Raw genomic sequence first — 14,902 nt, forward strand, 5'->3', positions numbered from 1 at the left:
AAAAATGGTGTACGGCAAAAAATATTCAGACTTATAAAACCGTGCGTACGCCAGAACCTGCGCAGAATTCACTTTATAAATCCCAGTCAGCGGAAGATTGTGTGCACATGCGTCTCCTCCCCGAAATAACCATATATGGAGCTTACAACGCCTAGTTTTACTATGCAAATCCTCATCTGCATATCATTTGCATATAATTATTCATCCACGTAGTAACATGTTTAACGGTACAAGACATTAGGAAAATATGAAATATGGATGTGCTGTCACATTACATTAATAAAAATCATTTAGTAGCCTATCCTTGTTTTTGAATAAATAAATCAAATAGTGTAAAATACATTTCAGAGAAAGTTTTTCTCAATCTTTTCTACTGGCCGAATAGTTTTTTTAACTGATTTATATTTTTAATGAAAACAGATAGGCCTTGTGCATTATTTGCACGAAACTATTTTCTCAGACAATCTGCTATTATCATGATAAGCAATTATCTCTGTGGTTAAAACATTAAAACACAGCACGCCAGAGGAAAATTGTTCAACTGATTCAAATTGTTCTAATGGATATTTGCTTCAAGTGATAGGCTTGATGAGTGAAATTATATTTGTATTATCTTTCTGTCTATGTATAATTTTCTAAAAAGTGACCAAAAAGACATTTAACTCCAGCTCACCATCGGTGTCGCCAAACTGCTCCATCTCCACAACGTTCGTACGCATGGGTCAGAGTTTGCGTGCAGGTGCGCAAATTTTCCCGTCAAGTTTATTTTTATAAGTTACAACTTATGCGTCAGAAGTGGCGTACGCCTCTTTCAGGGCCTGTTTTGTGCGTACGCAGCGGTTATAAATGATGCCCCAGGTGTGTGTGTGGTGACTGAAGCTTTCTCAGGAGCTGAAGGCATTGACCCCAGTAAACATGCATTAAACATGATCAGCAGTCCATGTCTCCGAGGGCAGAAACAGCATAAGAAGCTTGTATTTTCCAGCCTGGATGCACCTGGTGCTGCTAAACCCTGTTTACACGTGGAAATCCCTGAAATCAAATTGATTCTAGAACAATGAACCCCTGTGTGCTCGGCATTAATCACAGCAAATCCCCCTCATAACACACACAGACTGAATGATAACACTGTCGGGCGCTGAACCCTCGACCAGCCACAGCTGGACTGAGCTGAAGCTTCAACACTTCTCTCTCTCTCTCTCTCTCTGGTTTATCCTGATCCAGAATCAGCTAGGATACAGCAGGTCTGTACCAGAGACTGTAAATAAATATGGGCGTAGTGTGCGTGACGTCACCCGTACTGTTTCTGAAGAGCATTTTTGAAGCCCAAAGTGGGCGGAGCCGGCCGTCGCCATCTTGGCAGCGCGTCACTCCCGGATTACATAAAAATGGACAAAGAGGCGGATTGACATCAGCGGCAATCCACCTGTCACTCAAGTGGCCACGCCCTTAATTATGCAGAACTTTAAGGCTTAATATTATTTAAACGGATGAGTTATAAAAATATTCACCCCCTCACAGTCGTCATGAAGGGCAACATTAGCTTTATAGACCAAAGCCACTTTTTGCACCAGACTTTAAACACATTTCTTTCTGCTGTAAATTTGGGCATTTTAACATGGGGGTTTATGGGATTGAGTCTCTTTTGGAGCCTGTCTCGAGTGGCCAGTCGATGAACTGAAGTTTAAGTCACTTCCTTGGTCTGTACAGGCTTATTTACACCCCTCGTTTACATTGACTGATTGGAAATGAGTGGAGCTGCAGAAACTCTGTCCTCAACAGGTCAAAAAGTACACTTTAACATACTTTTAAATATCAATACTTGATATTGGAGGGGACATAAAAGCAGTACCCCCCCTCCCTTCCCCCCTCAAAAAACTTTTCCCCCACAGTTTTATGTCCCGAACACAAGAACTGTGAACTCTGCGTCTGCGGGTGGACTTGAGGTTTAATGTGGTCCTTGTGAAGACTGGGCTCAGAACAGGTTTGGTTTCATCAGAAAGCGCAGGGATTTACAGACTCTGTCCAGCCTCAGGCCAGAGACTCCCACTGCTCATCTCCTTCACTCATCATTATTGCCAGTCTTCTTTATCTTTCAGTACTCCACATTCACATTCAGTCCCATCTAACCCAACGCTGCAGCTTCCCAGAGCCCACTGCAGCAAGCACACATCCCCAGTCCCGCGGCACAGGCTGATTCTGTGAGGACTGGCTGGTTCACACTGAGGTGTTAGTGATGATGATGATGACATGTTGTCCAGTCGGGCAGCCCTGAGGTTTGTTGAAATGACCAGCATCAGCAGGCTTGAGTTTCTCTTATCATTAAATTCTGTCCCAGGTTGTAAAAGTATGAAATATTCTTCTTACAATGAAATAAATTAATTGTATAAAAAGTAATTTCTTTAAAGGCCCACTGAAGTGCCTTGGAACGTGCAGCTTTGTTTGATGCGTTAACATAATTTCCACTGAAACAGGAAGCTAAGGCAGAGGCGGGACATTGAATGGCCCCTCCCCCTTTTCAAAAAGCGAAACACGTTTGGTTTACCTCACAGACTGACAGCACCATGGCAGTGAATCCGAGCGCTGATGATACGCTGGATTCAATTGTAGAGATGTGACTAAATTCTAGCCATTTCATTCATTGGAACCCGGAATAAAACTGGAGTGTTTGAGCAACTGAACACACATCTCCAACCCATATAGCTCTGTGATGTGTCAACGCCGGTCGCTTGGGCCAGGTGGTGTACTGTTTATAGCATAGGGGGCAGAGCTTTAGATTCTAGAGAGCATTTGATTGGACAGAAGATGTGATGAGAAGCTGAAGTCCGCGATGATGTCATAAAAAATTGTGATCCATTTTAGCGGAAGTGAGAGACTTTAAGTTTTGAATGCTTATATCTCCTAAATGCGAATTTTATCATTGTTTTGGAACACACCAGCTTATTCATGACCTTAAGGCTAACATATTCATACCAAAAGCTAAAACACTTACATTTTGATTTCCGGGGGCCTTTAAAATGAATGCATGTAATCCTGCCCTCTGAGCTTTATGTACTGTGTATGTCTGGTAATAATGGTATGATTCGGCACACAATGCCCACACACAGACACAAAGCTGTAGTCATGTGATTGTGTCAGTGAGTGTGTTGTCCCACATGATCATGAGAGAACATGAGAGAACATGAGAACGCTCACCTGATGCTCTCCTCTCCTCAGGAGTGTCATCAGCCTCACACATGATCATGAGAGAACATGAGAGAACATGAGAACGCTCACCTGATGCTCTCCTCTCCTCAGGAGTGTCATCAGCCTCACACATGATCATGAGAGAACGCTCACCTGATGCTCTCCTCTCCTCAGGTGTGTCATCATCATCTTCAGCTGGAGACGGGAGGATCCTGAGACGGACTGACTCTATGTCTGAGCAGCGGCTCCATACAGGTAACAGCATCATTCCTGATGTCTCTGCTGACTCTCACTGACAAAGTACAGTTAGTGGTGTAACAATATATCGTGTCACACAATATATATCACAATATATCACAATACAAATATGTAACGTGGATAGTTCACCCAAAATTAAAATTACTGTGAGGAAAAAATTCAAGTTTACAGAGTTTTAGTGTCAGTACTACATTACATTAAACTACTATATGTTATGTTGAATAAATAATAATGCAATGTGGGAATATTTTTGGGTTCTGATAATGCCAAATGTCTGATGTTACCAGTAAAAAGTGGCCTATATTATTTAAATATATCTAGTCAGAGTGAAAGCATGGTCGTGTAAAATAATTCTGTGTTTTCAGCTTCAGAATTATGAATATTGTTATTCTGGTGTCTCTATTGTCCTGTGCATTGGGTTTCCAGCACCATGTCCAAGCCTATTCATTTACTTCACAATGTAATACCAAATGTAACATTTTAATCAACTACATTTTTTGTTGACCTTTTATCACATGTCTTGGAGTATAATAATATTGTATTGTGAGTTCAGTATCGTGATATGTATCGAATCGTGACATGAGGGGATCGTTACACCCCTGTGTACAGTGTTAACATAAGTAGAATATGTCAGTCATTCCCTCTTAGCAGCCACTGATCCTGAAACCTTACATAACTTCTGCTATTAGAGTCATTCAACTGTGAATATCTGCGACACACAGCAGTTCTGCTTCAGGCCAGATCTCTCAACTCTCCTGCAGAAATGAAGGCCAAATGTCTAATAAATCATATAAAAACAGTGCACTTTTATCCTGATTGCTTTTGAACCGTCAGAATCATGGATTCAGATCTCTGGTGTTCAGCCCAGATCCCGCCACACATTAACTTCTATGCAGAGCTGATAAACACTTCCTGCAGGATTTATATCTGCACACCAGGAATTAATTGAACATGAAAATATTAATATATTGTATATGACAGCATGATCATCAACGTTTGTGGCAGATGGCGTGTCAAACATTGTACAGTGATGATGGCAGTCCATAGGAGTATGTGCTTTAGACACACATACGTGTGCAGCTTGTGTTTGTGCTATTCATCTATACATCATGGGTGTTATTTGAGCTGGAGGAACAGGATTCATCCCACTAAATAATCTTTCTTTTGGGACCACTCTAGTGTTGGACTTTACATGAAAAAGCAATAGCAGCAGACAGTTTATCTGTGGCTTGTTCTGGAGGGAAACTGCTTACCGCAGGACTCCTGTCAGGATCAGTGTTATTTTTAGAGCGGCAGCTTTGTTTGGGAAGTGTTTCCCAGCGGGATTATCTGCCCTGTCGGAGGCATTCGAGTACCTCGCTGTTTTAATCTCTCAGTGTGACTGTAAGTGATAATAGATTATGATGGCAGAGCTGATCCCGCAGTGACCACAGCTCAACCTTAATCCGGCATCCTTACGGATCGCTTCAGTCCAATCTAGAGGGATGAGCGGAGCGGCTCCTCACTCCTCTCAGAAGATCATTTATGGTCAGCACTGGACCAGCCATCTTTGGCTTCTCTCACTTTGATCCTCTGGGAAATTTCATCAGCGGGATGCAGAACTGATCCGTTCAGTATTAAAGTGCTGTCGCTTCCTTCCCAGAGAAATTGGTAATTGATTCTGCTTTCAGAAGAGGAGCTTTTAGTGTGACGTCCAGAACGAGAGAGATTGAAGTGGATTAGTTTCTTTTCTGACCTCTGTGTCCAAACGGCGTCCGCTATGAAAGCATCTCTCTCTCGGTGTGGATGTGCATTCATTGCACTATTCATGCACTGATAACCCATTTACAATGCTGATTTATTACATACTCTAGGGATTAGGCTGATCAGGGTCCTCCCATTATGGAGGAAAAGCTTTCAAAACTCAACAATCAGGGTGCGAACTACAGGGGAGCTAGGGGGAGCTCGGCTCCCCTTAATAAGACATGGGCTCCCCTGAAAACGTGATTTGTGAAATTTTGGGGGGTCTCAAAAAATATTGACAATGTGTTATTTTGACGTGCAATTTCAGTTTTGTGTATTGTGATCATCGTGGATTATTATGGGTAAAATAGCAAAAATATCATTCATTCATGCAGGACGGCGATTTAAACCTACCGGTAGTTCACTTCAATAAAGATAACTATGCATGCTATTCTTGTCATGAGCATCAAGGTGTGGTGGTGCTGCGGTGCAAATTCAACTCATGTTAACTCACAGATTCGGCAAAAAAAATATAAACGAGGCCATTGATCTGCGCGCGAAGTCCTTGAAATCCATTCTGTGTTAAGATAAGGCATGTTATTCCCAAACTGTGTTGTGGCTGGGTTGTTATAGGTCTGCGTGACTCTCGATGTCTTAGGCCTAATTGAACGGAGGAATTATGGTATTCTTCTGTAACCCGACGAATAATTTAACCGTTGTTCATGTGAACTCAAAGACAGCCTATTTATAGACTATTTGTTGGTGGATGTTTGCTGTTTGACCTATCAATTCGGATCGATAAAGTACAATAGGGTAAATCCTGTATAGTGATTTATCCTATATAGTGCTTGCATAAAGCAAGTAGTGCATACACTTGTGACTTGTAGCTGTTATATATCTGTCGTTCATGAACGATCCATTCATAATTGCGTCTGTCACGTGACAGATGAACGAAAGACTCTGAAGGTAAAGTAATTATTTATGTTCCTTGTAACTTATTTTTGACTGCATTATAATGATTTCTTAATTCAGAATATAATCATGCGTAGGTGGATGTGTTCAGGGAATTTGCCTGTTAAAAGTATAACATTTGATTTGCCACTTAGATGAACGAAATGGCTCGAAAAAAGATTCTTTCATTTTGATGAACGAGATCGAACAAGAGAGTAAGTAAAATGATTCGGACTTCCCATCCTCGTATGGCACACGCATACCCCATAACCCCCCCCCCCCCCCCCCCCCCCCGTTGAAAAAAAAGAACATCAACAAAAGTGGGCTCCCCCAAAAGACACGCTATAGTTCGAACACTGTCAACAATATACTGCAAGCAATATACATAGTACATCTTTGGTAAATTTTTCAGCCTCTATTCCCTTTTCCCTGAGATGAATGGGAACGCTAACGGACAGAGGTCTCCAGGTCTCATATTGTACATCAAACTCTTATTTGATAAGTAATCTAGTGTTGAGGGTTTGATGAGTAATATAGTGTTAAGGGTTTGTTAAGTAATCTAGTGTTGAGGGTTCGTTCAGTAATATAGTGTTGATGGTTCGTTCAGTAATATAGTGTTGAGGGTTTGATAAGTAATCTAGTGTTGAGGGTTCGTTCAGTAATCTAGTGTTGAGGGTTCATTAAGTAATCTAGTGTTGAGGGTTTGATACGTAATCTAGTGTTGAGGGTTTGAGAAGTAATCTAGTGTTAAGGGTTCATTCAGTAATCTAGTGTTGAGGGTTCGTTCAGTAATCTAGTGTTGAGGGTTCATTAAGTAATCTAGTGTTAAGGATTCGTTTAGTAATCTAGTGTTGATGGTTCGTTAAGTAATCTAGTGTTGAGGGTTTGAGAAGTAATCTAGTGTTGAGGGTTTATTAAGTAATCTAGTGTTGAGGGTTCGTTAAGTAATCTAGTGTTGAGGGTTTGTTCAGTAATCTAGTGTTGAGGGTTCATTAAGTAATCTAGTGTTGAGGGTTTGAGAAGTTATCTAGTGTTGATGGTTCGTTCAGTAATCTAGTGTTGAGGGTTCGTTAAGTAATATAGTGTTGATGGTTCGTTCAGTAATCTAGTGTTGAGGGTTCGTTAAGTAATATAGTGTTGATGGTTCGTTTAGTAATCTAGTGTTGAGGGTTCGTTAAGTAATACAGTGTTGATGGTTCGTTAAGTAATCTAGTGTTGAGGGTTTGAGAAGTAATCTAGTGTTAAGGGTTCGTTTAGTAATCTAGTGTTGATGGTTCGTTAAGTAATATAGTGTTGATGGTTCGTTCAGTAATCTAGTGTTGATGGTTCGTTCAGTAATCTAGTGTTAAGGGTTCGTTTAGTAATCTAGTGTTGAGGGTTCGTTCAGTAATCTAGTGTTGAGGGTTTGATACGTAATCTAGTGTTGAGGGTTTGAGAAGTAATCTAGTGTTAAGGGTTCGTTTAGTAATCTAGTGTTGAGGGTTCGTTCAGTAATCTAGTGTTGAGGGTTCATTAAGTAATCTAGTGTTAAGGATTCGTTTAGTAATCTAGTGTTGATGGTTCGTTAAGTAATCTAGTGTTGAGGGTTTGAGAAGTAATCTAGTGTTGAGGGTTTATTAAGTAATCTAGTGTTGAGGGTTCGTTAAGTAATCTAGTGTTGAGGGTTTGTTCAGTAATCTAGTGTTGAGGGTTCATTAAGTAATCTAGTGTTGAGGGTTTGAGAAGTAATCTAGTGTTGATGGTTCGTTCAGTAATCTAGTGTTGAGGGTTCGTTAAGTAATATAGTGTTGATGGTTCGTTCAGTAATCTAGTGTTGATGGTTCGTTTAGTAATCTAGTGTTGAGGGTTCGTTAAGTAATATAGTGTTGATGGTTCGTTTAGTAATCTAGTGTTGAGGGTTCGTTAAGTAATACAGTGTTGATGGTTCGTTAAGTAATCTAGTGTTGAGGGTTTGAGAAGTAATCTAGTGTTGAGGGTTTGAGAAGTAATCTAGTGTTAAGGGTTCGTTTAGTAATCTAGTGTTGATGGTTCGTTAAGTAATCTAGTGTTGAGGGTTTGAGAAGTAATCTAGTGTTGAGGGTTCGTTCAGTAATCTAGTGTTGAGGGTTCATTAAGTAATCTAGTGTTGAGGGTTTGAGAAGTAATCTAGTGTTAAGGGTTCGTTAAGTAATCTAGTGTTGATGGTTCGTTCAGTAATCTAGTGTTGATGGTTCATTAAGTAATATAGTGTTAAGGGTTAGTTTAGTAATCTAGTGTTGATGGTTCATTAAGTAATCTAGTGTTGAGGGTTTGAGAAATAATCTAGTTTTGAGGGTTTGAGAAGTAATCTAGTGTTAAGGGTTCGTTTAGTAATCTAGTGTTAAGGATTTGTTTTGTAATCTAGTGTTGAGGGTTCGTTCAGTAATCTAGTGTTGAAGGTTCGTTCAGTAATATAGTGTTGATGGTTCGTTAAGTAATCTAGTGTTGATGGTTCGTTCAGTAATCTAGTGTTAAGGGTTCGTTAAGCAATATAGTGTTGATGGTTCGTTAAGTAATCTAGTGTTGATGGTTCGTTCAGTAATCTAGTGTTGATGGTTCGTTCAGTAATCTAGTGTTAAGGGTTCGTTAAGCAATATAGTGTTGATGGTTCGTTAAGTAATCTAGTGTTGAGGGTTTGAGAAGTAATCTAGTGTTAAGGGTTCGTTAAGTAATCTAGTGTTGAGGGTTCGTTCAGTAATCTAGTGTTGAGGGTTCATTAACCCTTTAGGCGCCAAGGTTTTTTTGAAAAAATGCTGGATTTTGACATCAAAATGTCAAAAGCTTGTGCCTTGAAAGGGCTTAAATATAGAGATCTACTGTAAATTAGAAAAATGTTGGGGATGACTGAAAGTTTATGTGGGGTGTAAATATAATAATCTAATTTGCATATTATGACGTTATCAGGGGGGCGGCCCTATTGAATTTCATAATGTTCAGGAAATAGTAGATATTGAACTGATTTTTGAACTTATTTGCATGTTTTATTGTATTATTCCAAATGATGAGAAAAGAGGAAACCAACAATAACAGGAGAAAGTACAAAATTATTACTATTCTATATAGTAAAACGCATGTGAACAGTAGCCTACTTTTTGATCAGTTCATCAGTAATATTCAGGAAATAGTAGATATTGAATTGATGGTGAAATTTATTTACATAAGAGGAAATCAACAATAAAATAGGAGAAAGTACTAAATTATTACTATATAACAATACTTTAGTAGTAAAACACATGTGAACAGTAGCCTACTTTTTGATCAGTTCATCAGTAATATTCAGGAAAAAAAATATATGGAGTGGTTTTTTTTTTTGTGTGGTCTTTTTATCCTTATTCCAAATGATCAGGAAAAGAATACACTAAGACCACGTCCACCCCTGCCACCCCCATCGAGCAAAATTATCTGTTTGTGCTTCGTGAACACTTGCACCTTGCACGGCGGCACCATTACGCGGCAAAGATGTACCGGGAGAAGCGCGCGCGGCTCCATTGCACGGCAAAAATGTACCGGGAGATGCGCGCGCGGCTCCATTGCACGGCAAAAATGTACCGGGAGATGCGTGGGCGGCGCGGCAAAGATGTACTAGGAGAAGCGCGATCATTAGACGGCCGATCGTCATTTCCAAAAGGCAAATATTTCTCTTCAGAGTCAGAATCGGTGAATAACATTTGAACACATACTCACTGTACAAGCTTTTATTAGTCATTTGACGATTTTCTCTCACAATTTACTCAGACGCTTTGAACTGAACTGCTTCCGCATCAATGACACGATTGCTCACTTGCTCTGCTGTTTCCTCCAACACTTTGAATAGGAACATGACGTTATTTTGGTCTTGAATCGAAGTATTACATGTCTGCCATCTAGTGGTAGGGAATACAAATGAGATATTACACCATATTAGGATCTACAGCCTGTTTTATTAAGTATGACGTCTTGTCGCAATTTTGCGACTTTGGCGCTTAGAGGGTTAAGTAATCTAGTGTTGAGGGTTCGTTCAGTAATCTAGTGTTGAGGGTTCGTTCAGTAATCTAGTGTTGAGGGTTCGTTCAGTAATATAGTGTTGATGGTTCGTTCAGTAATCTAGTGTTAAGGGTTCGTTTAGTAATCTAGTGTTAAGGATTTGTTTTGTAATCTAGTGTTGAGGGTTCGTTCAGTAATCTAGTGTTGAAGGTTCGTTCAGTAATATAGTGTTGATGGTTCGTTAAGTAATCTAGTGTTGATGGTTCGTTCAGTAATCTAGTGTTAAGGGTTCGTTAAGCAATATAGTGTTGATGGTTCGTTAAGTAATCTAGTGTTGAGGGTTTGAGAAGTAATCTAGTGTTAAGGGTTCGTTAAGTAATCTAGTGTTGAGGGTTCGTTCAGTAATCTAGTGTTGAGGGTTCATTAAGTAATCTAGTGTTGAGGGTTCGTTCAGTAATCTAGTGTTGAGGGTTCGTTCAGTAATCTAGTGTTGAGGGTTCGTTCAGTAATATAGTGTTGATGGTTCGTTCAGTAATCTAGTGTTAAGGGTTCGTTTAGTAATCTAGTGTTGAGGGTTCGTTCAGTAATCTAGTGTTGAGGGTTCATTAAGTAATCTAGTGTTGAGGGTTTGATACGTAATCTAGTGTTGAGGGTTTGAGAAGTAATCTAGTGTTAAGGGTTCGTTTAGTAATCTAGAGTTGAGGGTTCGTTCAGTAATCTAGTGTTGAGGGTTCATTAAGTAATCTAGTGTTGAGGGTTTGAGAAGTAATCTAGTGTTAAGGGTTCGTTAAGTAATCTAGTGTTAAGGATTCGTTTAGTAATCTAGTGTTGATGGTTCGTTAAGTAATCTAGTGTTGATGGTTCGTTAAGTAATCTAGTGTTGAGGGTTTGAGAAGTAATCTAGTGTTGAGGGTTTGAGAAGTAATCTATTGTTGAGGGTTTGAGAAGTAATCTAGTGTTGAGGGTTCGTTCAGTAATCTAGTGTTGAGGGTTCATTAAGTAATCTAGTGTTGAGGGTTTGAGAAGTAATCTAGTGTTAAGGGTTCGTTAAGTAATCTAGTGTTGATGGTTCGCTCAGTAATCTAGTGTTGATGGTTCATTAAGTAATATAGTGTTAAGGGTTAGTTTAGTAATCTAGTGTTGATGGTTCATTAAGTAATCTAGTGTTGAGGGTTTGAGAAGTAATCTAGTGTTGAGGGTTTGAGAAGTAATCTAGTGTTAAGGGTTCGTTTAGTAATCTAGTGTTAAGGATTTGTTTAGTAATCTAGTGTTGAGGGTTCGTTCAGTAATATAGTGTTGATGGTTCGTTCAGTAATCTAGTGTTGAGGGTTTGATAAGTAATCTAGCGTTGAGGGTTCGTTCAGTAATCTAGTGTTGAGGGTTCGTTCAGTAATCTAGTGTTGAGGGTTTGATACGTAATCTAGTGTTGAGGGTTTGAGAAGTAATCTAGTGTTGAGGGTTTGATAAGTAATCTAGCGTTGAGGGTTCGTTCAGTAATCTAGTGTTGAGGGTTCGTTCAGTAATCTAGTGTTGAGGGTTTGATACGTAATCTAGTGTTGAGGGTTTGAGAAGTAATCTAGTGTTAAGGGTTCGTTTAGTAATCTAGTGTTGAGGGTTCGTTCAGTAATCTAGTGTTGAGGGTTCATTAAGTAATCTAGTGTTAAGGATTCGTTTAGTAATCTAGTGTTGATGGTTCGTTAAGTAATCTAGTGTTGAGGGTTTGAGAAGTAATCTAGTGTTGAGGGTTTATTAAGTAATCTAGTGTTGAGGGTTCGTTAAGTAATCTAGTGTTGAGGGTTTGTTCAATAATCTAGTGTTGAGGGTTCATTAAGTAATCTAGTGTTGAGGGTTTGAGAAGTAATCTAGTGTTGATGGTTCGTTCAGTAATCTAGTGTTGAGGGTTCGTTAAGTAATATAGTGTTGATGGTTCGTTCAGTAATCTAGTGTTGATGGTTTGTTCAGTAATCTAGTGTTGAGGGTTCGTTAAGTAATATAGTGTTGATGGTTCGTTTAGTAATCTAGTGTTGAGGGTTCGTTAAGTAATCTAGTGTTGATGGTTCGTTAAGTAATCTAGTGTTGAGGGTTTGAGAAGTAATCTAGTGTTGAGGGTTTGAGAAGTAATCTAGTGTTAAGGGTTCGTTTAGTAATCTAGTGTTGATGGTTCGTTAAGTAATCTAGTGTTGAGGGTTTGAGAAGTAATCTAGTGTTGAGGGTTCGTTCAGTAATCTAGTGTTGAGGGTTCATTAAGTAATCTAGTGTTGAGGGTTTGAGAAGTAATCTAGTGTTGAGGGTTCGTTCAGTAATCTAGTGTTGAGGGTTCATTAAGTAATCTAGTGTTGAGGGTTTGAGAAGTAATCTAGTGTTAAGGGTTCGTTAAGTAATCTAGTGTTGATGGTTCGTTCAGTAATCTAGTGTTGATGGTTCATTAAGTAATATAGTGTTAAGGGTTAGTTTAGTAATCTAGTGTTGATGGTTCATTAAGTAATCTAGTGTTGAGGGTTTGAGAAGTAATCTAGTGTTGAGGGTTTGAGAAGTAATCTAGTGTTAAGGGTTCGTTTAGTAATCTAGTTTTAAGGATTTGTTTAGTAATCTAGTGTTGAGGGTTCATTCAGTAATCTAGTGTTGAAGGTTCGTTCAGTAATATAGTGTTGAGGGTTCGTTAAGTAATCTAGTGTTGATGGTTCGTTAAGTAATCTAGTGTTGAGGGTTTGAGAAGTAATCTAGTGTTGAGGGTTTGAGAAGTAATCTAGTGTTAAGGGTTCGTTTAGTAATCTAGTGTTGATGGTTCGTTAAGTAATCTAGTGTTGAGGGTTTGAGAAGTAATCTAGTGTTGAGGGTTCGTTCAGTAATCTAGTGTTGAGGGTTCATTAAGTAATCTAGTGTTGAGGGTTTGAGAAGTAATCTAGTGTTAAGGGTTCGTTAAGTAATCTAGTGTTGATGGTTCGTTCAGTAATCTAGTGTTGATGGTTCATTAAGTAATATAGTGTTAAGGGTTAGTTTAGTAATCTAGTGTTGATGGTTCATTAAGTAATCTAGTGTTGAGGGTTTGAGAAGTAATCTAGTGTTGAGGGTTTGAGAAGTAATCTAGTGTTAAGGGTTCGTTTAGTAATCTAGTTTTAAGGATTTGTTTAGTAATCTAGTGTTGAGGGTTCATTCAGTAATCTAGTGTTGAAGGTTCGTTCAGTAATATAGTGTTGATGGCTCGTTAAGTAATCTAGTGTTGATGGTTCGTTCAGTAATCTAGTGTTAAGGGTTCGTTAAGTAATATAGTGTTGATGGTTCGTTAAGTAATCTAGTGTTGAGGGTTTGAGAAGTAATCTAGTGTTAAGGGTTCGTTAAGTAATCTAGTGTTGAGGGTTCGTTCAGTAATCTAGTGTTGAGGGTTCATTAAGTAATCTAGTGTTGAGGGTTTGAGAAGTAATCTAGTGTTAAGGGTTCGTTAAGTAATCTAGTGTTGATGGTTCGTTCAGTAATCTAGTGTTGAGGGTTCATTAAGTAATCTAGTGTTAAGGGTTAGTTTAGTAATCTAGTGTTGATGGTTCATTAAGTAATCTAGTGTTGAGGGTTTGAGAAGTAATCTAGTGTTGAGGGTTTGAGAAGTAATCTAGTGTTAAGGGTTCGTTTAGTAATCTAGTGTTAAGGATTTGTTTAGTAATCTAGTGTTGAGGGTTCGTTCAGTAATCTAGTGTTGAAGGTTCGTTCAGTAATCTAGTGTTAAGGGTTCGTTAAGTAATATAGTGTTGATGGTTCGTTAACCTGTTAAGCTGCAACCCCACTTTTGAAAAATCCCCAGAAATGACATACCCAAACTGAAACAGATACAGTTCATGAACCCTTTGTACTAAAAGCACAAGTATGATCTCATTTGAAAGCTGACACCTGGCAGTTTATTGTAAATGTAGAATTAAAAATTATCATAATGACAAAAATTGTTATAAATAGCTTCAAAGTTTTGTAAAGTTATTAGAAATTAATTTATATGAAACATCCTCATAAAAATAAAATTGAAGTTGGCACTGGAGCAATCTAGAAATGCAATCTACAGCTAAAGCCACATGTCTAAACATTTTATGTTTAAAATCTGAAGATAATAAGTCCAAAACTCTGTATTTAGTTAAATGTTTTTCAAGACCATGTCAGTTGACTTTATTTTGATTTGACGCTAAGATGCTTCTGATGTTTATTGTCATCTTCTAACCATCTATCCAGTATATTGTCTCTATTGTTTTGTGGTGCAAACGAGCCCCATTCAGTCTCAGTCTCCCCCTGCACACATTCACACCTCTCCAGCCTGGTTATGGCTCGAAATATGCATTTCTTTTGTCTGCATTATAGTTACTAACGACTGGCTATTCACAGGCTATTCATAGGGTTTCAATCCCTAAATTCTTTTCTCAAAGTTCACCTCACATTTTAAATAAAGAATAAAGAACATTCTTGAATAAAGAAACTTTCAGTAAGCATTCAAAAAAACATAAAAGTATAACTTCTAGGTTGCAGGTGCACCTAGGGCTAGCTAGCATGTTAGCTTAGCACACCATCAATACACGACCATTTATGAGATTAAAACCATGTTTGTGCTCCAAACTTACTTTTATAACGCAAGTGGAGTATTTTAAATAATCTTCTGTGATCTAATTTGGCTTCAGATAAAAAAATCAGACAGAAAATATACTATTGTATACTGTTCTGCACAATGATAGTCTATATAGATTAGCATTACATTATAAATATAATCTATTATTATGAAAATACCTGGCATGTCTTGAAAAATACAGGTAACTCAAATATCATTGCAATCATG

The 14,902-nt window shown here is 38.5% G+C and overlaps 1 protein-coding gene across 1 annotated transcript in view; it reads left to right on the forward strand.

Moving 5' to 3' along the window:
- The window catches only part of lrfn2b (leucine rich repeat and fibronectin type III domain containing 2b), a 95,940-nt gene that overhangs the window by 48,390 nt on the left and 32,648 nt on the right, over window positions 1–14,902 (forward strand). Inside the window, exon 2 of the mRNA XM_079887841.1 lies at window positions 3,361–3,441. The gene's annotated coding sequence lies outside the window, so the exon portion shown is untranslated. The remainder of the gene's footprint in view (window positions 1–3,360; window positions 3,442–14,902) is intronic.

Source organism: Squalius cephalus (assembly GCF_949319135.1).
Source record: "Squalius cephalus genome assembly, chromosome: 12".
Taxonomy (NCBI): Eukaryota; Metazoa; Chordata; class Actinopteri; order Cypriniformes; family Leuciscidae; genus Squalius; species Squalius cephalus.